This window comes from Squalius cephalus, assembly GCF_949319135.1.
Source record: "Squalius cephalus genome assembly, chromosome: 2".
Classification (NCBI taxonomy): domain Eukaryota; kingdom Metazoa; phylum Chordata; class Actinopteri; order Cypriniformes; family Leuciscidae; genus Squalius; species Squalius cephalus.
In genome coordinates this window covers 60,430,932-60,457,448 of record NC_137123.1, presented here as the reverse complement: position 1 = coordinate 60,457,448, position 26,517 = coordinate 60,430,932, and the positions used below count along the sequence as shown (strand labels likewise).

General features: G+C 36.1%; 1 long non-coding RNA gene across 1 annotated transcript; it reads right to left on the bottom strand.

Annotated features, from left to right (window-relative positions):
• Positions 1 to 2,132: 2,132 nt before the first annotated feature.
• Positions 2,133 to 17,434, bottom strand: LOC307149772. Its single transcript, XR_013819617.1, has 4 exons — positions 17,338 to 17,434; positions 14,626 to 14,662; positions 7,872 to 7,945; positions 2,133 to 2,441 (listed from the first exon to the last, which is right to left on the bottom strand). It is a non-coding gene; the product is annotated as an uncharacterized lncRNA (long non-coding RNA).
• Positions 17,435 to 26,517: the final 9,083 nt, after the last annotated feature.

Below are 26,517 nucleotides of genomic sequence, written 5' to 3'. Positions count from 1 at the left end.
TGAAAGCTTACAAACTCTAGTTTTCATATTTGGTGAATGATTTCCAAAATAAATTAGAGAGGAGCTGTAATTTATCAATTTGCAACAAGAATATTTTCATATTCCTAAGGCGTGTTCAGACCTTTATTTTGAAATAGCAATGAACATGAAAAATCATGAAAGAATGGATGAAACCTCAGTTTGTTTTCATGCCAAGAGTTCAAAAGATATCATCCATTCAATTATTTTAGAAAAAAATATATTAATATGTTTTTAATAACACATATGGAAATGAAGGCGCCCTTATATGGGCAGTAATGGAGTCTGGTTGTCACCTAGTGAAAATGTGTGGTACTGCGCCCAAACAAAATCTCACTGAAAGCTCATTTTTTGAGATATCAACCTAAAATTTGAAACACAACTTATTCAGATTTTTGGCTTTGATTTTCTAGCAGTTTTAGAGTCGGCCAGGTTTTAAAAATATATATTTTATATAAAATATGAATAATTAAATTTTTTAAATTGTACATTTTCATAAACACAAACTTATATAACTTTTTTTTTGTTTCACTTTCTTAATTTATTTCACTTCAACAAAAATCTGCCAAATGTCTTCTTTAAAACAAGACCAATTTTACGTCTATACTCCAAAGCATTCTTTAATTACAACCATTTAAAGTCGAAATGTGCATTTTCATGTATATTTAAAAAAAGGGGGGTGACACTTAAAGGGTTAAGAGCTAATCAAAGCTAATGATTGTGGCAACATACATCTTCCTAAACACCATTTTAAACGTTTAAGAGATATGAGTGATGCAATATCAAAATAAAATGATAAACTGACTAGGCTGTCAAATAGGCGGAAATTAATCTGCATGCAACCAAAGTCGGCGGTCGCGTTGAGTCTTTTGACAAGAGAAAAGGCTTCAATAGTTAACCAAAGCTAACGACTGTGGTTACATACATCTTCCTGAACTCCATTTTAAAGGTTTAAGAGCTATAAGTGATGCAAAACAAAAAACGATGAGCTGACTAGGCTGTCTAATAGGCGGAAATTAGCCTAATCTGCACGCAAACTTACCTTAGTGGCTCACGGGTTTCCTTCTGCACCGAAGCATTACAGCTATCGATTTTTAACAAAACAGGCCTACTCAAATGTATCTAACCTAACTATTTTCACTCGTTATTGTCTAAAGTAAGTTATCCAAAGATAGGCTTACTTGGTGCCAGTAGACAGCCCTTTATTCTCCCATAAATAAAAACCTTGCTACTTGGGGTATTTTACATGCACAGTGCCAACTTTGAGTCAGTAAAATAATAATAAAAACAATAATTGAATGGTGGTATCCAAAATATTTAATTCAATTCAAGTATTATATTAGATACATTTTTAAAATTCAATGCACATGTATAATAATCCGAGTAATAATAAGCCTAGTAATAAGTAGATATTTAAAAAATACATTAATAACTGATATCATAGTTTAAAACAGATAAAATCATAGTTAAGGCTTGCTTTACGTGTTGCTCGACGAGGATTTCTTAATCATTGCGACTTTCAATCTTGAGGAGACAAAATGCCTCAAGAAGAGGTGGAGTTACGAGGATTCTCAGACAGTTGAAGTGTCCAATGAAGTTAAGAGATTTGCTCTCAAGCTATTTTCAACACTTTAGATTGGTTAATAATTTGTAAAAATAACAGACCCACGTGGGGACTGACCAATAGCACCGATTTGTTAAGAAATATGAAATTGACTAAATTTGGACATAGGAGGTTTCCGCCGACAGCAACGATATGCCTTGAATTATTTGAATGAGGAATATTGTGACATGTTTGTTCCCAGAAGAAAACTCAAGACTACAATGGAGGCGTTTCAGGGAATTCAGAAACAGTGCGCACTGATATAGAGAATAAATAGATTATTGTTCAAACAGCAATGCTACACACTAAAGTCGAAAATGTAGACAAGTTGAAAATATAAAAAAAGCACAATAGGTCGCTAAAACTTTACTTGAAGACAACAATGTGTCTTTGACGGCACAAAATAAACTTAAAATAAAATAAAGATGTCAAAATAAACAATCAAGTTGAAAACATACTGGCTCAGTCTTCACCAGCAAACTCTTTTATCCCCATTCTTGTGGCCTGTGTACTCTATTCTTTGCACAGAGATCTCTAATATCAGTCCACCGTGACACGGCGCTCTTCTAAAACCCTGTCTCGTCACTCGAGCGTAAGGCCGTCTGTAGAGCTCCAGGATTTCATTTCCGATGCTTGGATATGCAGCTCTGCCCTCCACACTCCTGCTAACTTGGGCGAATTCCCCACGAGGGCTCGATCAAGTCCACAATCTAAGTCTGTAATGCAGTCCTGGGCTCATGATGATAGCTGTTATTACATATGGGACTGTATTGTTTGCTCTGATGATAAGCCAGTGGAAGTGGAGACACAGTGAGTGTATCTGTCAGCGTAAAAGAGAGAAAGAGCGAGAGAGAGAGAGACAAAAAAAAAAAAAAAAAAAAAACAAGGGTTTGTTTCACCCTCTGGATTTTTTGGTGTGTATATGTGAGGGACGTGTTTGTTTTGTGTCTCTATAGCCAGACACACACAGAAAGAGTGTTTTTGCTTCTGGTAATCTTGAGTCATCCACATTTTCTATGAGTCACGTCTGAATAATCACCCAATACTAGAATGTAAATACCAGAATATTGCCAGAAGAAGTTTTGGCCGTATTCTCCATGACAACTTATCATATTTGAATATACTCCACGAGAGGATAGATGAAAGAGCCTATGTGTAATTTATTACAGCTGACATGTTACAAATATTTCATTTCATTTCATTTCATTTCCTTTATTATACAGGAAAATTTAAAAGCAACAATTAAGTTACAATAAACGGGCCTGACTCAGTTTAAAAACTGGTTTACAGTAGGTTCCTGTTCTGCAGCAACATAGAACAATGATCACAATTTCGGCACATTTATACAAGACATTGTCATTGACTAAACAAATACAAACAAATAAAACATTAAATACAGAAAAACAAGACTAAAAACAATACATGAACAATCAGTGCGTACAAATATGACTATCAAGAAGAAACAATTTATATGACTTTTGAAATATGTAATGGATGATAGTGTTCAAATGTGATAGGGAATGTCATTCCAAATTTTAGTAAAAATATAGAAAAAGGATTTCTGACCGTAGTTATTTTTGTATGGGGGAACTGGAATGAGTGCCTGTGAGACTGACCTAGTGAAGCGTAGGGGTCTCACATTGTGTGTCGGAAGAAGAACTGTAAGTGCTGGTGAAGAGCTATTTTGGATCTGAAAATAAAATGCAATAGCATGACTATTTACGTAGTTCTGGAAAGTCAAAGCATTTGTGCGTGTGAGCGCATGCAGTGATGAGACCACTTTGGTAGATTACTGTGGATCTTAAGTGCTCGGTAATATAGTCGTGCTATTGGTTCAGTAATGTCCTTAGTGGTTAACGACCAGATTGGAATACAGTAGGACATTGTTGAGAACACAATGGCATGTAAGTAGGTTTCAGAAACTGCAAAGGAAAGATATGATCTAATCTTATTATACACATAGAGTTTCTGATTCAACTTTTTTGTTAATTTAGAAATGTGCTCCCGATATGTAAGGTGTGAATCAAGTAGCACACCAAGGTAGTTGTAAGTTTTTGTGACGACAAGATCTTGATTTGCAATAGTAATAAAATCAGTAAAAGAAATACTTTTTCTTGGTGAATGAAAATACATACATTCAGTTTTCTTTACATTGATGGTCAGATGGTTCTTTTTCAACCAATCATGTATGAGGTGAAGATCAGATGATAGTTTGGAATTTATGACATTAGGATTTGCATCAGAGAGAAAAATCACAGTATTGCAGCGTACAGTAGACATTTTGAGTGTTTACACACTCGAGGGAAATCATTGATATATAAGAGAAAAAGTAAGGGTCCAAGAACGCTGCCTTGTGGAACACCCATATCACAAACTAAAGGTTGGGATATGACATGATTAATTTTGACAATCTGCGACCTGTTCGTCAAATAAGAAGAGAGCATTTCTATCACAGATGGAGACAGTTCAAATGAGTGAAGTTTGTTTAGCAAGATCTGGTGGTTCACTGTGTCGAAGGCTTTACGGAAATCAATAAAAATAGCTCCAGTAATGTGACCTTTGTTAAGAGCGTTACGTACAGTATTTGTTCAGTGAAGAGTAGTAACGTCGACATGGTTGATCTCTTAGCACGAAAACCGTGTTGACAGTCACTGAGCCAGTTATTAGTTTCAAGGTAAGAACTTAGCTGGTTATGCAAGACTTTTTCCAGCAACTTAGACATTGCTGGAAGTATTGCAATAGGTCTGTAATTTGAAACAAGGGTGTGATCATCAGATTTAAAAATTGGAGTAATTTGTGCTGTTTTCCAGTTTGTAGGAAAGATAGAAAGCCTGATACAAAGATTGGTTAAATGCATAAAGAGAGGTATGAGGCTATCAGCATGAGTCTTTAAAAATAAGGTATTTAAACCATAAATATCACGGGCATGAGAATTTTTTAGCAGGTGTAATATTTGTATCACCTCGTTCTGTGAGATCTCAGAAAATGAGAACTGATCAGATGTTGAAGAGAGAACAGGTGAGGACAAAGAGGGAATGGCAAAATGCATAGCCAATTCTTTAACAGATGATACAAAGTAATCATTAAAAGCACTTGCAATCTTTTCTGAGTCTGAGATAAGACTACCACATAGGGAAATTTGAATATTAACATTATTTTTCTTCTCATTTTCATTTTCACCAGTGATGACCTTAAGGGTCTGCCATAATGTCTTTGGGTTATTAGCAGATTGGGTAATCTTCTGTTGGAAATAAACCGCCTTAGCCTTACGCAATTCCAAAGTACATTTATTTCTAATTTGTATAAAATCATTTTTACTCTCAGATGTTCGATTTAACCTATACAATTTAAGAAAAGAGGCCTTCAATTTAAGTTGAAGTGTTTCAGAATGTATCCAAGGTAATTTACTTTTTCTTGGTCGAATCTTACTGGCAGTAGTATATTTATTCTGTATTTTATGTAGTTTAGTATGAAATTGTGTTAGAATTTGTTCTGGATGATGATGATAGCTCATCACTCCAATTAATAACACTAAAATCAGCATTGAAGTTTGAGTTTTTTTGGATTTTAAGATTGTTCTAACTGCATAGATGAGCGAATGATCTGAAATAGCCACATCTATGACACCAGAAATTGCATATTTTGAAGGCTGATTTGTGAGAAAAAGATCCAAAATGGAGCTGCGTGTTTTGCCAATTCTTGTTGGATCCTTAATTAATTGATACAGTCCGAGTTTCATTGCAATAGCTTTTAAAGATTTTGATGAGCTATCATTCCAGTCGAGGTTAATATCGCCCAGAATTACAAGCTCCTCTGATGTAACAGATTTAATTATGTCAGAAAGCTGAGATAGATAAGAACTTTCACTGACATTAGGGGGCTTGTAGGTGACAATAATGGTAATTGCATGTTGAGGTGTAAAATGTACGATCAGTTTTAATGTTTCAGTTTTGGTTTCAAATTTTGATATTAAGTATGCATATTTCCGACTCACATACAAGGCCACTCCGCCGCCGGTCTTGCTAATGTGGTCTTTACGGTACAATTCATAATTTTCAATTGAAAGAAAAGAATCCGGAATATTAGGAGTTAACCATGACTCAGAGATTGCCATTACATGTGCTTTCGACTGCGCAAGCAAGATTTTAAATTCGTCTAGTTTGGGAACAAGGCTTCGGGTGTTTAAATGGCAAATTTTAAAACCTGTGATGCTACCGAGTTTACTTAAATTAGTTGGACTTTTTCTTAGATGGGGTCTTCTTCTTTGTACTTTATCTGTTTTGACTAAAGCACTAGAAGAAGGTACTTCAGAGGGTAAGATCGGAAAAGATGGGGGAGTGAAAATAATCGGGGTTGGAATTCTAGAATGAGGAAGTTAATGGAAAAAACATACGCTGTGGTTGTGGTACAGTGGTAAAAAATCTAGTATAGTTTGCATATGTATATAGTCCCCACAAATGCAATATGCCTAAAGTTGTCAAAAAAGTATTTGAGTCAGGTCCGGGATTTAGCTCAACATTTCCAATAAACAGGAGAATAGTTATTAAAAGTCTTGATGTACTTAAAACGTATTTAGACTTATTTTCATTTTCATCAGAGTCATTTGCTTTAACATCAGTTACCCACCGGTGAAAAATAATAGTTCGGATGGAGAAAGACAAAGGCTGATGAAAAACTGGTTGGCCAGAGTTTTTAAACACAAACCTCTTGTCAGAACATTGTAGGTTGCTAACCAGTGAACTAGTCCGTGGTGCAGAAAACTCCGTTGACGGCCGGGTACATAATAGTTGGGCACACCCGCACAGAGCAGCCACCCCTGGGGGGCAACAACTGTCGGCGAGACGAGGATGGTCGCTCCCCGAGGCAGTCCCCGACACAGCACAGCTCCAGAATCGTCCACAGCCCCTCTCCCCGACACCAGCAGGGCGGAACCTCCAAGCATGGCTCCTCGGTGAGCGACAGCCCAGCTCCCGGAGCACCCCCTCCAGTCCAGCCGGCAGTGCCGCAAACCATCCATCCAACTGGCCCAGACAACCCGGCTCTTCACCTCCCAGGCAGCCGTGCAAGCAGCAAGGGAGACGACCGCGGATAGGAGCAGGGACTCCGACAGCATGCAGGCCCACCATGAGGACAAAAATCACACCGACAACACCGCCCGAGAAGGTGGATGAAAACCCAGACTTTGGTGGAGTTTGCGTTGGTGTGCATGTGAATTTTTGGAGTCTAGGACTGGTCCTTTGTTTGTTTATTGTCCATGTTGGGCGGCTTTGGCGTGCAGCCATGTAGCACAAACGGAGCCAGTATAATGTCAATATGGCAAAATACTTGACAAATATCAGACCATTTGCTTGTAATATTTTCAAATACTGTGTTCAACCCTGGTTTATTTTTTTTAATTAAGCTCCAGATATAACTCTTCTATTCTATTCTACTCTATTCGATTCAGTCGCTTCATTAACAGATGTTCCTGGTTTCTTTGCATCATCCTCAAAAATGGTCCGATCTGACCATTTAAAATGGTGTGACTTAATGTGGTCAGGTTGATTCAGCCAATTAAATATTTTGACTTGCATACCATTTTGACCAGTTAATTTAGATGTTACCACATAAAGATCCTTCTTTGGGCCTAGAATAGAATAGAATAGAATAGAATAGAATAGAATAGAATAGAATAGAATAGAATAGAATAGAATAGAATAGAATAGAATAGAATGTTTGCAGTTAAAATCCTACAAAAAAACAATTCCAGATGAACAATGGTCCCCATGCAGAGAACTCCCACATAGAGTCATAGTGCATTTGCCATCCTTAAAGGACTGAAAAACACCCATAAAAGATGCTAAATGTTACCAAGTGCCACTTCCCACCAGAAAAAGGGTTGTTTCTTGACAACCCACGATGGATCAGTGAAGTACCTTGACTGTGACTAACACGGGATCCATTGCACTGTACACTTCAGCAGGAATCTCCCAGGAGAAATCACTTTCTTTTTCATGATACCGCTTTTAATGACAGGCTATGTTCATGACACCTGGTTGCTCATGTTTCGAACGAGTCTTTCATGAATATGTTGCCCACAGCGGGGGAATGTCATGACATGTTTCTGCTGTGACGGTTTAGATATATCCTTTTGAAAGACGTTGCTGACTGATGAGCGCGTGATTAAATCCTGTCCATAATTTATTTGACTGTCAGATGCATTTAATTATGATGGCTCATGGGAGAAAAAAAAGATCTAGAGGTGACTTACCACAATCCACGACACACTTCTAGTTTAACGCTTGTAGACTTTCAGCTTCTCTGCAGTATCTCCTGACTTTCACCCTGTGAACAAGAAAGTTAATATTTTTGAGTTCTCACAACAACTGTCTCACTTATCGTTTCCATTTGTTCAGCCAGTTTAAATTAGTGTGTTCATGAAATGCAAAATGTCTCATTCAACCAAATAACTCTTTTTAAGGCAATTTAGGTATTTTGTGGATAATTATTATTAAAGCTGCAGTCCGTAGCTTTTTTGGGTTAAAAATGATCCAAAATACATTTTTGAGCAAGTACATAACCAACCAGTGTTCAAAACTCTCTGCTTGCCGTAGCTCGATTCTAAATGGTAAGCTTGTAATAATGTATTTAATTCCAGTGGTACTGGTGGATTTCCACGGGAAATTAGAGCATGTCTTTGCGTCATTACGTCACATCTGTACACATAAAGAAGGAGTCTCGGCTAGTAGTTGGAGGTAGAGATTTATAGCCTTTTCTCACAGCACTTGATATGATTAAACTTTTCAATTTGATGGCGGATCCAGAAAGGTTCAAACGACAATCACCAGTGACAACTGGAGATTCACCCGTTGTAAAACGTGAAAGACTTCAGAGAAAAAAAGAGACTACACCGGCCCATGCGAAAACAAGGATAAATATCGGAAGGGCATTAAATGTAGTCACGCAATGCTAATGTTGTTAACATTAACAATTTGAGAACAAAGTATAATTTGCACGGTTTGACGTGATAAGTGAGCGTTAGATTTAATCAGTGCGATTTACTGCAATGCTTTTTTCCCCTTAACATTAGTCGGTCAGAACAAAAGTGGATGTTAATTGTTCAGACGACATTTTCCGATGAAAATTCTTATGTTGGTCATACTTCCAAAAAGTAGAATCTGTGATTGCGAACGACAGTATCCACAGCACCAGCGCGTTGATTGACGCACATTCTCCTCAAAACTTTGGATTCATCCGCGCTGTGCCGTGTCGAGGCACAACCGACATAAAGTTGATAATTCCGCGAATAACTCCAACTGCAGATTTCGAACAGAGATGGCGACAAAGAGGAAAAACTGCAGACTGCAGCTTTAAGTGTTCCAAAATGTTATATTAAATAGTTAAAATAAGAGAGGTTTCAACCAAAGCAACAAATCAAACTGGTAAACAGTACTTAACAATAATTACAGTATATAATAACATAAAACATGCTGTGGAAAGTATAACAAAAATATTATTTTTTAAAAACATGGAACAAGAGCAAAGGGAAAGGAAATAATAAATACATAAATAATTGAATGAATGAATAAATTAATTAATAAAAGTAACTTAAATAGTTGCAAACAAATAGTTGCAACAGATAAATAGTTGCAAAAAGTTGCAAACTTCCAGCGTCACACGTTGAGATGCATGAGAATGCTAATGGATAACTCTCTCTGGGTATTGTTGTTCAGTTTCAAATAGTTGGCAGAATATTGTCATCAAGAATGTGTATGAAATATAATTCACTTTTTGTTATCTGTTGAAAAAAACAACAACAGCAATAATGGATGAAATGTAATTGCTTCTGACAGAGCACTATTCCATAACAGAATATTTTGTTTGATGTGAGACAAACAGAACCGGCTTTGCTGTGTTGCTCTCAGCACTATATTTTTAAGTCTAATTTCAATAATCGACAATTATCACCTAATTTCGTTCACTACAAGAGTGGCCCTTTGGATTTACAGCACGTTAAACCGCCTCATCATTGCACCTAATGTTGTACGGCAGAGTGCTAATGAATACGTTGAAAACAATTTAAATCACACAACATTCTAATTATTATCTCCTCACAATAGTTGAGCATGCACGGCATATTTCAGTGAGCTATGTTCCGCACCGCCTCTCCTCCAGACGCCTCCCACCCGACGCGCACACATCGCCGGGCCACGTTGTAACGATGTGAATCTCATTTGCTAACACAAAGTCACACATTATTTCTGAAACATCCTGCAAGATAAAATTCGTACTGAAAACAGAGGCCGCTGTTCATTGTCTCCCCGGTTGCCGAGAGACAGCAGCGGATGCCGCCATATGGCGGGACCCTCATTTGCATGTTTGCCTCATCAGAGCTTCATCTGAGGCGCACTGAAATCAGAACGAAACTACTATGATCATTGCCTCAGAACAACAATATTCCATCATTACACTAATGGCTTCCGTTGCAGGCCACACAGCGGTTCTGTCATCAAGGGGAAATCATATTTTTGTTGATATTGCATGATAATGCATTTTGCATTATAATTTTGAAATAATCAAAATAACGTAATAGTGATAACTAATAATAATTAGTTTGCCCTCAAAAGTCTCCAACTTGGAAAAAAAAAATGCATTTGAAGCTGTAACACAATTCTGCATTGGAGGAAGTCTGGCTAAAGTCTAAAATTTCATTGCTTAAATGGGTCATTTCATACATTTTTAATTATTATTTTTTTTCTCTGAGGTCCACTTATAATGTTTTGCACCAAAAACAAACAAATTAGTTTTACACTAACATTTTTCTCTCTCTTTCATGCCACTTCAAATTTCAAAAAGTTTTTTTTTTTTTTTTTTTTGCACGCTGTGGTACTTTTAAAACTTGAATGCAAGCAAAATTAGAAACAGTACAAAAAAGGTGATAATAATAATAACAAAATGCAGTTGCTGAGATACACATATGTCTCTGAGATAGCAGAAATAATCACATATCATTCACATCAATGACCAGCAATCATCCACTCACTTCTTGCATGTTCAAAGTTATTTCTGACTTGTCTAACCTACTTTTGGAAACAGACTTACTTTGTATTTTGACCTGATTTAGCCTTGCTCTGATTTTCATGTCAGGCATAACTTGTCAGATCCTTTGGCTTATCTATTGGGTTTGACAGATGTCTTTTGAGAAAGACATAAAAAGAGACACAAATGAGAGTTCATGTGGATATATCTGCTTTATAATTTCCGATTTTATTATCTAAGCAATTTGGAGCACAGTTTGAGACACTGTTGAGATTGCAACAAAAAAAAAAAAAGTTAGACACTAAAGTAGAAGGCCAAAGTATGAAAGCTTGTTTCCGCCACTGAATAATAAATGAATAATAATAATTGCGACTTTTTATCTCACAATTGTGACTTTTTTTCTCAGAATTGCGAGATATGAAGTCAGAATTGTGAGAAATAAAGTCGCAATTCTGAGAAATAAAGTCGCAATTGCGAGATATAAATTCGCAATTCTGAGAAATAAAGTCGCAATTGTGAGAAATAAAGTCGCAATTCTGAGAAATAAAGTCGCAATTCTGAGAAATAAAGTCGCAATTCTGAGAAATAAAGTCGCAATTGCGAGAGACAAAGTCGCAATTCTGAGAAATAAAGTCGCAATTGCGAGATACAAAGTCGCAATTCTGAGAAATAAAGTCGCAATTGTGAGATATAAAGTCGCAATTGCGAGATATGAAGTCGCAACTGCGAGATAAAAAGTCGCAATTGTGAGAAATAAAGTCGCAATTGTGAGATATAAAGTCGCTATATAAATGCAGTCCATTTACCATTTACCATTTATATTCTGAGGTAAAAAAAAAAAAAGTCCGTCTTTTTTTTCCTTAGAATTGGACTTTATATTCTAAAGTTTATATCTCACAATTCTGAGAAAAGATGTCAGAATTGCGAGATATAAACTTTTAGACAACTTTTAGCAATTATGTGTTATAAAGTCAGAATTGCATGATATAAAGTCGCAATTGCGAGAAAAAAGTCAGAATTCTGACTTTATAAGACGCAATTGCGACTTTATTTCACGCAATTCTGACTTTATATGTCGCAATTCTGACTTTATTTCTCAGAATTGCGACATATAAAGTCAGAATTGCGTGAAATAAAGTCGCAATTGTGAGATAAAAAGTCGCAATTATGTTGCAATGTTATTTTGTGGCGGAAACAAGCTTCCATACCAAAGCTAAATGATCGTCCTTCACTTTGCTGAAACAACACACTCAGTGTTTCTGAATTTAGGTGAACTGGGGAATTATTTATACAACAATTGTAGTGCGACTTTGTGCATTCTGTTCAATGCAACGACTTGCATAATGGTGTTTTACAAACGATTTAAAAAGCATGTTCTCTTGATCAGATTAGAAAAGGAATAAGCCACTCCTTTAAATCCGATCAAAATTGAATTCAGATTGAGCTCAATCGGATCGATTTGGCGTTTACATGAAGGCTTTTCGGTCTGCTTGAGCCGTCAATCCCATTACTAACGGAGTATTTGGTTGCATATAAACGTAGCCACTGAGTATTCCTCGCATCCCACTGGCAGTTTCACTAGTGTGTGTGTGTGTGTGTGTGTGTGTGCAGTCGTGTGTTTCAGATGAGTAAGATGTACCTGTTTGCTCCGTCGGCTGGACTCTACACCTGCCCGCTGGCCATGACGGACGGAGCTGCTAAAGTCATCGAGGTAAAGCACTCCATACTGTATATACTATATAATGTGCACTTTCTGGACAAGAGCATGGAGACACCTGACCTTTACACCAGCAGCGACTGTAAGACGTCACATTCTGAGCTAACAGACACTGAGTGAAACCCACTCCACAAAGCTCCCGCCGCACAGGTTTTGTGCTGATGTTACCTGACCATTACACCAACAGGGACTGTCTTATGACATCATTTCCCTTTCCAGTCTGTGATTACTAATGTGTGAGGCCTAATTCTGTGGAAGTAGATGCAGAGAGAGTAAAGGCTGATGTTAGGGTTAGATGTGAGCTGTGCTATGTGGTTGTGATCTCTGAAACCCGTCAGGATGCAGTTTTTCCACCCTAGTTTGCGAACCCTTCCTAGTTGTAGGCCCCTTCGGGCAAGAATGAACCAGACACTTTCCCCCCCTGCAACTAACCTGAGGCTAAAATACAGACACACACAGTCATTCCCCATGCTGTTCAATTAGCAAACAGTAGATTAGTATCGATCCCTGTGTTTTTCACACTGTGTGAGAAGTTTTGCTCAGCTCATTAAAAAGTTAGCTGTTCTTACTGAAAATTTAATAGTCAACACATTTCCACCTAATGAAAGCATTACCGACACATGCTGTATGAGAGGGCCAATGAGGGCCACATTTTGGAGCTATTCATAAAACATGAGTCTGTGCACACAATAATCATTGTATAAACAATTTACGGTTACACTCTAATGTGAGACATTCTGTTAACTATAAGTTACTTTGCAACATGTCCACTAACTCTCATTAGATTATTAGTATACTGTTAGGTTAAGTGTAGGTGCTATAGGGTTCGGTTATAAGTTAGCATCAAAGTTACTAACAGTCAGTAGAATGTATTTTGGGGATATTAAGCAGACAGTCAAATGCTTAAAATAATTAATTGGTTTGTGTATACGGTAACCTCTTAAATTCAACAAATTAGTTTAATCAAATTAACTTATTTGAGTATTTAGAACTTTATTTTTCTTTTGAGATCACATTAAATTCATTCAGAGCTCAGTTTGACAAAAGGTATGTTAAATATTCTACATTGTCATTTAGCAGTTGCTATGCTATACTAATGCTATCAAAGTATTGTGTTACTAATTGACAAGTTAGCATTCACTGAATTAGCTAGTTAAAGCTAGCCAAGTTTCCACTATCAAAAATATTTAAGTTGACATTCCATGAAAATGTTAAGTTAAAAGTATAAATTAGCTTATTCAAATATTTCAAGTTAAGAGCAATCAAATTGTATGAGTACAAAATAAAAATCTGCCAGTTCTAAACTTTGAATATCACAACTTGAAAATTGTGATGTAACCGATTACCTGAATTTGTTTGAGTTTTGCCAACTTATTTGGGTTTACAGTGACCAATACTCTAATGACTGCTAGTTGACATGTAGTTGCAAAGTTAGTTATAGTCAACAGGATTTCTAAAGTGGAGGATCGAAATCAAGTGTTACCTGATTTACCAATGCACCTGAATTCAGAAACACTGTAGTGTGTTGTTCCAGTAAAGTGACTTTACTTCTCTACTTTAGTGTCTAAACTTTTAGTATATGCAAGTAGACAGCTAAGGTTAGTATTTTGCAATTTAAATTTCGCCCTCTCGCAAATGTGCCAAAGTTTCAGGTCAGATTCTGGACATCGCCGGACAACAAGGACACACCAATAAAACTGCTTGTAAATTTCTCCCCGACCCGTGGAAACAGCATGTATTATTATTTGAATCCTTGCGTAGTATTCAGCCAGTCCTGTGATGATGATGCTCAGTTTCAAAGTACTAACCAAAGTCAAACACATCAGGCTGATGAAATCTGCGCTTACGGCACCACAACAGTAGTTTGTGACCCCACTCTCCACATTCAGATGCTTTTTGTATGATGACACTAAATGAACTTGAAAAAAAGTCTTGTTTTGTATCCAGGGATTAGAGAATCGTCCCTGCACCAGCATTTACAGATTGTCCTGTATGATTTACTAGAACCCGCGTTCTGCGATCACCCTGAGGATAACTTGTTTGAACACAGTCAGACACAGACACTCTTTCGGGAAAGCTCATGAGAGCTCCCATCATGAGTCTTTCTATCCTTAGTCATGCGGCCCTGTGTGTTAAGAACTACTCTCAAGTTTCATGTGGCCCTGGAGGAGGGAAGATGAAATGGACTTATTTCTGGTTTCCATATTCAAATGCTCTTACCATTGCAGCAAAAGTTCACCCAAAAATGAAAGTTCTGTCATTTACTCACCCTCATGTCATTCCAGATGTGTATGACTTTCTTTATTCTGTGGAAAACAAAAATAATAGTTTAACAAAATGTTTGCAGGCTCTTTTTCAAAGAATGAAAGTGAATAGACTGTAAAGCTCCAGAATAACAAAAAAAAAAAAAAAAAAAAAAAAAACTTCATAAATGTAGTCAATGTGAATTGTGTTATGGAACTTGAACATAAATAATGTATAGGGATATAAATTTTATATGAATTTAGACTGATTTATAATGATTCTTGATATTGTATCTGGTAACACTTTACTAAGGTTTCATTTTTAACTAGTTAACATGAAGAACTAACAATGAACAATACTTGTACAGCATTTTTTTTTAATCTTAGTTAAGGTTAATTTAAACATTTACTTATACATTTTTAAGATCAAATGTTGTATCTGTAAACATTAGGTAATGCACTGTGAACTAACGCACACTTTTATTAACTAAAATTAACAAATGTTGCTCATTGTTAGTTAATGAACTAACGTTAACAAATGACACCTTCTTGTAAGGTGTTATATCTTATATCATACTATAATATATATATATATATATATATATATATATATATATATATATATATATATATATATATATATATATATATATATATATATATATATATATGTACAATACAATTTATATTAATAATTGTATAAGTTATATACAGTATCTATAGTAATAATTTAACTTGTAATGTACAATAATTATTAATGTATTTAAAAAAAACACCAAAAAAAAACAAACATGGTATATCAGCAAATATTGATATGTGCAATTAATTTGATTAATCAATCATATATCATGACACCAAAAAGGGTGTGCTGCATTTTTCCAGGATTGAATAAAATAATTTAACAATGTAAAAAAAAAAAAAAAAAAAAAAAAAAAAAAAAAATTATATAATATATATATTTACCCCGGACTTGTGAGGGTTAGTGTATAAGCCAGCTTTTAATATTCAACCATATATCCAATGCTCTTGTATCCCCTCACAAATGGAATATGTTTGTCCACTAAGACTTGTTTAAGCAAGCACTCATTGCTCTAACCTCTCAGCTGGAACAATCTCCAGAAGAATAAATATTTCAGAGCTACCCCTCTGTTCTTGGAGTCCCATCAGGAGCACACTGGAATTAAAGCCTCTAATTTGCACGGAGCTTTTCATTTATTAATGTGAAAATAGAGTTCCAGTGTTGGAACATTAATTTGAGGGAGGATTCTTGTTTTCATTATGATTGTGTGCCGATCCTGCGTTACCTTTCTTTTAATTAACTTCTGCACGGACCTCCCACAACTCAGCAGCTGCACTTTAATTATCTCGCACAGCCTTATCGTTCCCACATAATCTGTGTTAACAGCAACTTTACAGAACTGTTTAAGAGGCGCTCTTGTCCTGCACACAGACGCCGTAATTTACTTCACAAAGTTGGAAGTTTCAGAACTTCCTCTTTTTATGTCTTTTATCCTCAGCAGCCTATAATAATAAATAACAAAAAAGTTACAACTTTCAAATTAAAAGTTTTTTGTTCAGAATACAATAGAAAACTATCTTCTTTTTTTTCTGTTCTTTTAGCTGTAGGCTACTGCTTTGAAATGGTTCCCGGATTCTCCATCAGTGGACTGTTTCCTTCTCTCCTGCTGTTGCAGTGACACTGGGCTCTGTCCTGCTGCTACGCATGCGTCTCGGTGACGTCGATGCCCGTACGCCCTACAAAACAGAATCTTTCTTGTCCTTACACTGCTAAAAGGCCACACTTTTGAATTTTCATATCCCTATAGAGCCATCCCCATTGAGGTCGGCGGCGAATATTAAAGTCACACCACTAATGTTGATATTTGGATCAGTGCATGCACATTTTGATTAGTTTTGCATTTTAAATGAATTAGGTCTGCAACTAACAATAATTTTGATAATCAATTAATCTGTCTATTTTTTTTTTTTTTTTTTTTGATCAATTGGATTTTTCTTAAAAAATCAAAAAATGATTAAATGTTAAAAATGTATTCTAATCCATTATATTAAACAATGTTATTCCACATGCTGTCCAATGCTGTCCTCCAACCAATTTGTAATAAAAAGCCTATGATAGTGAATGATCAATGTAGGCTATGTTGTACATTATAAGCAAAAAAAAAAAAAAAGGGTTCAAATACAAATATAATATTCTAAACCAAAAATGAAAATATGTCTCTTGTTAATTCATTATATTAGGCCTGTAACAATGGGCTATTCCAACAATAGTGGCTTTACTGTTACTGCTTGCATAAATACGATATAGTTTAAGTTTAAAATTCTACATTTAACACAATTAATCATATTTATGCAAGCAGTAACCACTACTGTTGGAATAGCCCATTGTTTTATAAGTATATATAAGATTTTAGCAAAATCTGCTCGCTGTCTGTTTGACGCGCATGCGTACATTAATGTGAGACAGTGAAGGTCAACAAGACTTGCTTGCTTGTTGTCATAATATGCTAAATGGAAATGTTTGTGGGACTTTCTAACATTTACAGATAAGGATATAACCATACAATGTAAGTTATGTGCTGAGGAAACGTGTCAGAGGAATTAAACATCACGCATCTGTCAAAGCACGAGAGGGCACGAGGCGGTAAACGATGCTTTTGTTTGAATCGCTTTTAAATACAAAGCATGTTTCCATGTTTCGGACAACTTGGATCATGTACCTTTCCCGCAGCAGCTCACTCTGTGTCCTCCTGTTTTTCATCTTTTGTCCACATAAATTAGTTATTCACTACTGTAAAGCACCGTGGCAGGCTGATGGTTTCCCGGGCACAGAGCGCAGACGAGGCGATAATCAGATTCGTTGCCGATTATTTTAATTATCGATAATAGTCTATTTTATGGAATAGTTGTTGCAGCCCTAAATGAATATAGACAACAAACCAAAAATGGTAAGTATATCATAACTTACCTTAGTGTCCTTAGAAATCCATAAGATGTTCTCTGTTAAACAGTGGTGTTTTGTTCCTGAATCTGTTGATCGAATGATTCATTGGCTCACTCAGTGCTCATACTTGTTTCGTTTTGACTGAAGCAGTGTTTTAGAACGAATTGGTTTATTAATTATATGGTTTAGTATAAGTTAGTGACTCATAAAGACAGTCACATCACCTGTTTCATTCCTGAATAAATAATTGATCTGTAACCGGTTGAGTGAGTGAACTATTCATTTGTTTCCTTTCTGAATGATTCTGTGTGTTTAAACGAATCTGGGGTGCGTTTCCCGAAAGCATCGTTGGCCAACTATGGTCGCAAGTTCCGTCGTTACCAATAGAGTTCAATGGACATTGCGATGAACTTGCGACCATAGTTGGCCAACGATGCTTTCGGGAAACGCACCCCTGTTTAGCGAATCAATCACGTGGTTGCATCCAAATATCCATACTTCCCTATTATATGACAATGACAACATGACGAATACAGTGTGACTGGATTACTACTTCTTCACATCCATTTTGTCACTTAATATTTAAACAAATCAATTGATTCAATGTTTCCATAACTCCATAACTAATTTTCGATAATCAGATATGAATAATTACTCATTAAAAAGACACGTTGTAGTATTATAGTACAGTCATACTTTATTCCCATACCATATTCATGGATGTGGCATACAACATTTATTATCCATCATAGTTATGTTTGTTCCTCACATTAAATCTATAACTTCAAAAGACTGGAAACCGATTCTCTTTGACTACTTTTATGTTGCTTTTTGGTCATTTTGGAGGTCGAAAGCCCCTCAGTTCATACGCTTTTGAAACAACATGAGGCTGAGATTTTTTTTATATATATTTTTTTTTATCTGAGCTGTTCCTTAAAGTAGATGGCTGGATTTTGGTTGACTGGTCAAGTCTTTTATCCCCTTTGTTCTTCATGGTTCCATGGTCTCCTGACAGGGGACAAGTGACATCCAGTGGACACCTGCGAGGTCAACCTGAAAAACATATGGTGAAGCACGTAAAACAGAAGCAGGAAGCAGTTGTTGTTGTTCTTAAGTGTTAATGTTGTTGGTCAGTGACAGAGGATATGTAAAATAGGGACAGGTTAGGGCAAGGGGATGTGATGTTTTTGTAGCTTGATGGGGACAGTGTTGAAAGGGACTGCTTAAGATATGAGTCATGAATATGCAATGTGCTTGTTTCTTTGAACCCATAAGCAGGAAAGTTGAGACTCCTCTCTGATGTGTCAGACGTTCTTGTAAAACTGTTTTATCAGAAGATAACCATAAACACAAACTGCCAAGAAAACATATTTATAGAGAGAGAAATAGCATTTGTCCTCAAGATATAGCCAGACGATGCAATATGATGACAATATTTTGTCAGAGTTTATAAGGTTTATTTAATGTCCCCCACCCGTTTACTTTGATTCTTAATATTCCAACAGTGTTGTTGTTGTTGTTGTTGTTGTTGTTGTTAATGTTGGTGTTACATCATATGCCTTTTATTTCCCCTTTCGTCTTTGCACCACATGCTTTATTTTGACAGAATTCACCGGCAGCTTGTTTGAAGAGAGAGACAAATTGAGAAATACAACAAGATGTTAGTAAAAGTAAATATGATATTTTGATGCCAGGTATGTGATTTATAATTTTGCATAAGGGGTCACCTTCATGTGCACAAACTGCCAGAAAATATTGCATCCATCCATCCATCTATCTATCTATCTATCTATCTATCTATCTATCTATCTATCTATCTATCTATCTATCTATCTATCTATCTATCTATCTATCTATCTATCTATCTATCTATCTATCTATCTATCTATCTATCTATCTATCTATCTATCTATCTATCTATTTGCCTGTCTGCCTATCTATCTATCTATCTATCTATTTGCCTATCTATCTATCTATCTATCTATCTATCTATCTATCTATCTATCTATCTATCTATCTATCTATCTATCTATCTATCTATCTATCTATCTATCTATCTATCTATTTGCCTGTCTGCCTATCTATCTATCTATCTATCTATCTATCTATCTATTTGCCTATCTATCTATCTATCTATCTATCTATCTATCTATCTATCTATCTATCTATCTATCTATCTATCTATCTATCTATCTATCTATCTATCTATCTATCTATCTATCTATCTATCTATCTATCTATCTGCCTGTTTGCCTATCTATCTATCTATCTATCTATAAAAATAGGATTTAAGTTCAATTGAATTGCTTTAATTTAAAAAAAACAAAAAAACATTGCAGTACAGATAAATGTAATATATAATATAGTATTACTATCTATGTGATTTTTAATCAAATTGAATTAGATTTAATTGTATATGTGTATTTGTTATTAAAGTAAGTATTAGGCTAGCATTATTCAATAGCGAGTGACTCGGGCTCATAGGGAGTTTTATGTTACAGTCACGGCTCTTTCTAAAGGTTGTTTTCACACACGGTTTGAAATGCTTTCCTTGTAATAAATATTTCATGTTGTTTGTAAATTGTACACCTCTTTCGCTGAACAGACTCTGTCCCTGGCCCCACTAAACCAGGCAACCTCCATTCACAATAAATGAATAATAGATTCATAGTGATGCATTGTGGACTCCAGGGCCCAAGGCATTGAGGTGTTCGGAGGTAAGCACATTTAAATGAAAACCTGCGAGCTCATAATTAACTCGAGCTGCAACGACCAAATCAGGGTGAATATAATTTCTCTGTGAACTTTAAGATATTAACTTAGTTTGTGAGAACTGCTCCAGCTACGTGAGGTTGATGAATCCAACTGCTTTAAAGTGCCGTCTCACAGTTGAAATAGCTTAAGTTATAATTAACAACTAATGGTATGTCTAGTCTTTTAGAGTGTTTATTGTTAATTAGTAATGATTATGATTATATTATTGAAGTGACCACTGTGAAAGAAGTACCATATGTGTAGGTTTGTTACCATATTTAGCTTGAAACTGGGTTGTTTCATGAAGGGTTTGTAAAAAAGCAATAAGTCACTTGTCGATTATCGCATGCTTACAGTATTCTCTTTCCTCCATGTGTAACAACTGACCCAGCTAAACTGACATTTTCCATGTAGAATATGTTTAATTTCATGCTGAACATGTTCGATAACTCTTGTCATTTCAATAATTTAATAACTCTTGTCATTTTTAATGGAACAAAGGCCTTTATAACAATGCTACATCATCAAAGATCGAGTCAATCTAATATTCCGCTGATGGGTAGACATGCTTTTCAAAATCACATGCAAATTGCATTTTTTTTTTTTTCAGCAGTGTATTGGCGAATATCATGAAAGGCAATTGGGCAGTCCAGTGGCCTACAACACATTACAATTCTTGGATAAAACTTCAGCAAATTCGCTGCCGCCTCCGTTAAAACGTGCAACCTTGATGATGATTGCATTTAATAAGTCTTGACTTCATATGCCTCCAAGGACACCCAAGGTTGTCCACTAGTCCTAGTCTTTCAGTATTGTGTAAGTATGCAATTGTGAAAGCAAACATTTGAGCAGTTGTGCACACTATAAATAAATATTTTTTAAAAAAATGTCATTTTGACAAGAGCATGACCTCCAGACTACAGAAGAGCATACAATTATAACCAAATGTTTACTTGAAACCTTGAAGGGATAATTGAATATTTTAAAATTGGAAATGTATTTTCTTAAGTTTTATTTGTAATACATTTTCAGTCTGAAACAATATATTGTTTACAACATATATTTGAATGATATTGTAGCAAGGAAAAAGAAAAAAATGTGTGTCAACATTTGTAAGCTTGTTTCCATTACGGAATTAATAAATAAATCAAATAAAAATGTAGTTATGTCACCATTCTGACCTTAATCTCGCAATTTCAAGTTTATGAGTTTATATCTTGCAATTCGGACTTTATAACTTGCAATTAGATATTTGTTCTCGCAATTCTGAGTTCCAATGTTTTTTTTCTTGTGGTTTTCTTATCCATTCTTCCCCCCCTTTATCTACTTATCTTTCATTGCAGGAGACTTCATGTGCAGTTACATTATATTTATACAAAGTCTTACTATGATAGCAAAAAGCAATAAAGAGCACCTCCACATACTGTATGCACCAGTGCCACTGCAAAACCCACCAGACATGCAGTTTATTTGCACATTACACAACATTTTACTTGGTCAGTGGGTTGTGCGCGTAGTTCAACAACATAGTGCGGTTCGGTTAAAGTGTTTAGCTTCTACACAGCACATAACTAAATAAAACAGGGGTAGTTTGACCTGTATATTGACATTAAAATAAATTAACACATTTAATATGAATCTCTCTCAAAATCTTTTTTCATGAGTTTGGCTGATTTGTAGAGAGCAAGCATGCCTATGCAAGTAAACCAATCTACTTCCTGCTTTGCTTTCATCTTGGAGGAATCCAATCTCAATTTTGTTCCTGCCTCTGGCAGAGCGCTTTCCTGTTCTGACTAATGCTGTTGGATTCAGTGTACAGCATTAACCTAATGTTTGACACAATGTGAGTCTTTTGCTATCCAGCCAATGGTAGCATAGCATGAGAAATAGACTACACCAGAAAGTTGTATTTCCATGTTCATGAGTGAAACTCAGATCTCCACATCAAGACTGATATGATAATACTCATCATAAGGGCATAACTCAAAACTTCCACAACAATATTTGGATGTAATTTGGTGCATCTAAATCTCAATGGCAAAAGTTCAAATGGCTGCAAAATTGGACATAGTATTACAACAAAGTTATAACTTTGTTTCACATAGTAAATGGCCACAGTTCTTAAGTATGATGAGACCCAGATGATGTTTCTTGGTATGTTCCTTGGTTTCTTGTTTCTTGGTCTCTAACCTCAAACATTTGCATACACTGAAAAAAAAAAAAAAAAAGAATACTTTTGGACTAGCTTTATTTCAGCTATAATGTGAAGCTCCTTCTGTTAGTCATTGTTTATTTCGTTTACTTACTATAAATTAAGACAACTCTGAAAGTTTATTGTGAGGCCTTTTCAAAATATGCAGCATATAAAAAATTAATTAAACACACACACACACACACACACAGTTTTAATAAAATGAATAAACCCACAATAATTTATGCAGTCAGTCCCGGCTGCTTAACTCTACAATACATGACCGGATCTCCGTAAAATCAATTTGAACACATCTGAATGAAAGTTTATCGTAATCCAAAATACCATGACAAGTACAAGTGAAAACTTTTGATTTAAACTAGTTGTGTTCCCTCAATAGTGTGCATTGTAATCTGTGAAGAGCTAAAAAAAAAAAAGAAGCTACATTGGAGTTAGTAAACTGTTGCTTTATATCTGCGAACACTTTATTTTGATGCTACCCAACAGACATTCTACTGACTAGAAGTCATTTTGCAACTTTTTCTACTAACCCTAACACTAACCTAACTGTCAACTAGTATTCTAATGAGAGTTAGCTGACATGTAGTTGCAAAGTTACTTATTGTTAGTAGAATGTCTAAAGCGGACCATCGAATTAAAGTTTAACCTCATCGGTAACCTCACAACTCCCATGCAGCATCAAATCAACTGCTATTTGAATGTTACAGGATGTTTAATTCATATTACACATCCGACATGAATGAACATTTGGCGAGAGCAATGACCCCATGTAAACAACCGTTCCAGACACAGACTCACCTTCAACGTGCAGAGGTCAAACCCCTCAAGCTGCTGATCTCTGAACAATTCAAAGTTGATTTGTTATGATGATAGCTGGACACATGTAGCTTAAAAGACATACATTTGGCCCACATTGCAGCTTATTCAGACAATCTGTCAAGTCCTAAACCGGTGATCATGAAGCAAAAGTGTTTCCTCTACCTCAGTTTTTATGTCTGGCCACACGGTGACCCGGTCAAATATGAGCTAGAGCACATTTGATCCTAGATCAGACAATGCGGTGCTCACCGGGCCTGGTTATAAATGAACATGTCTACATCTAGATTTCTATTTTCTCTCCAAATGGATTGATGCTCATTTAAATCACATCGGAGGCACACAGGCGGTAAACTGGAGACCTACTCCAATTAACTTCAACACCCCAATGACACCCGCTCAAGTACACATATCAGAACTGAGCTATCAAGCACACTGTCTATTTTTCTCTCTCTCTGTCAAATCTCTTCTATTAATACTGTGGCCTAATTACACCAGTTCACACTGACTGACAAAACCAATAACCCAAAAATGCTATTTGACAAAACAATATGCAGCCGCGGCACGTCGTGAAGCAATGCAACTGTCAGCTGAAATAATGGTAGATTAATAAATCAATGAAGTTGAGTTTTTAAAGTGATTGTTTTACATGCAATGTTTAAAAAGAAGATTCAAAAAGCAAATCCATGTCATGTTTTTCTTGGAAAAGCTGAAAGTGTTTAGCATGGTGTGTATCATTACATATAAATCATTACATATATAATTGGATAGGCTCTTACAGCTTTGGATGAAGTGATATTGATTATCTCATCTATATGGGAAGATGAATGCATTTATTTGTTCGTTTGAAAACTGAAAGTGAATAAAAACAGCACGGTGGGGGTTCGTCAGCGACAATCATTTTAATGAATGTTTTTTGGTTGAAGTGTTTGTTTAATGAGTATTGAAATGTTAATTGCGGTACAAAAAGCATAATCATGTTTTCCATTAAAACCGCTGAATAGATAAACAATAACAATAAGCCTAAATTGTCTGCAAAGTGTGATTAGAGATCCTAAATATTTGCCATCGCTGTTCACTGTATAGTACTTAATGTCTTTCTGCTTTATGACTTTGAACATCTTTAATAACTGCTTCTCATGCTGAATCAAAAATGATTAGTATTCATTGTGAAAATATATTTGTGAGCTCTTGTCAGGCCTATATGTTCGACTCAGTGTGCGATGTTGGCAGATTGTCAGCCTGGGGGAAAATTTATGCATTAGGAATTTGCCTCATTAGACATTCTGAACGGCTACAGACCATTCAAAAGATAAATTTAGCGCTGCTTTCATCTTAGTCGCGCAGTGCTTGTGTTTCTCGGAAGCTTTTGCATGGAGTAATTGGCATCCTTAACACAATAAAACATTTTCATTAGAAGTTACACTGGTCTCAAATTGCAAAGACATTACAAAAAGTTTGATGAGGGTTGATGATCATGTGACACTGTGGCTGACCACCTAAAATCACCTATTTATAATAAAAGAAAGTGTCATTATTCAGATAAATTCACTTCAGTGTTGATTCAAATCAGTGAGTGTTAATGTTGCAGTTCAATTGTGAACAAAATTCAAATATTGCTGTAAAGTAGATCTGGAAAAGCCAATCAATCCTTCTTCCAAAACGTGTTTTTGTCTTACCTTGATTCACTATGGTAAGCCTATTATAAGTGTTTATATTTTAGACCTGATGGGATAGTTTTCAGTGTAAACTGCGTACATCACTGCATGTTTTTGCATTGTGGGGGAAACGCAGAGATATATTTTACTTTTGGTTTGCACTGTTTTTAAAGCAAAACTCATCGACGCCACATTGAACTTTTTGCCTGTATGTTGATTCGATTCGTTTTGGACTGCCGTCTTGAACTTGAGAACGTGACACGCTTTGCAACTTATAGCCTTTACGAAATTGAGTCACTGTGTGAGTTAACGTTATATATTTCGCTCCATTAACAGAGAGTTAATTAGACAAGATAAAGACAAAATAAGATAGTTCCAAATTGATCCTACATTATGATGACATCTGTGCTAGTAATACACGCAATGGAGTCAGTGTCATTCTTGCAAGTATAGAAAGGTTTAGTTAATGTGGGGTAATATGAAGAAACCCTTTTGGACAACACTATCTGCAACACTGAAGAAATACAAAGTTATTTTATGAAACTCTTGATGGCGCAGGCTGATAGGTCCATAACTCAATCTGCTTGTAATTACACCATTCACTATAGGGCACAACTGATTGGTTCCTGCTGTATCAGTATCCAATGAGCTCGCTGCTCAACCGTCAAATACTTGGTTAGCATTCGTAGCAGTGCAGCGTTTTTAGAAACCCTCCTCCTTCCCCAGCTCCACCTGTATAGATCTGCTACAGGTAATTCATGTTAGCTATATCAGTGCTATCTCACGACCAGTTCGTGCGAGTGAGTAAAAGGTGGATAATTTGTACGACCTCACTCGTACGAATTTGTACGATTTGTCTAAACGAACGTAATGGGTAGGTTTAGGGGCGGGGTCAGGGGTTGGTCCAATTCATACAAATTGGGCAACACGTAAAATATGTAGGATTTAGCAAAAATCATACGAATTCGTATGAATTAGCCACCTCGTAAAATTTGAATTGCCGTGAGATCAGGTTGGCTATATTGTACAGCAGCAGCGTGTCTTACTTGCTCACAGCAGCGTGTCGTGTGTGTATTGCCAGTAAGTCCCGTTCTCGCTCTACAGCAGCAGCATCGAAGCATATCTATTCTGCCAAGACCAAACTTATCAACATTGTCATACCCATTACCACCCCAAACACTCAGATCTAAGTATTTATTCATGCTTTTTGATGCCAGGTTAGGATTACACACTAATTTTCTTCCATGGTCTATGGACCCCCTGAAGTAGCTTTGGCCACCACCTGTTCAGCCCATGAATAAACCTCAAGTTCTGCCACTGCCACCAATCCAACACCATAACCAATAGACACACACCGCACAAGTGAATATAAATGAGTCACGGGCCGATGTTCTGTGTCCTCCTGCGAGAAAACACATTCAGGTCGTCCTCTCAGTGTCCGGGGGAGTGTAGAGCTTTTCACCTTTTAACATGCATTTGCTCAGAGTATGATAAAAATAATACTCCTCGTCACGCT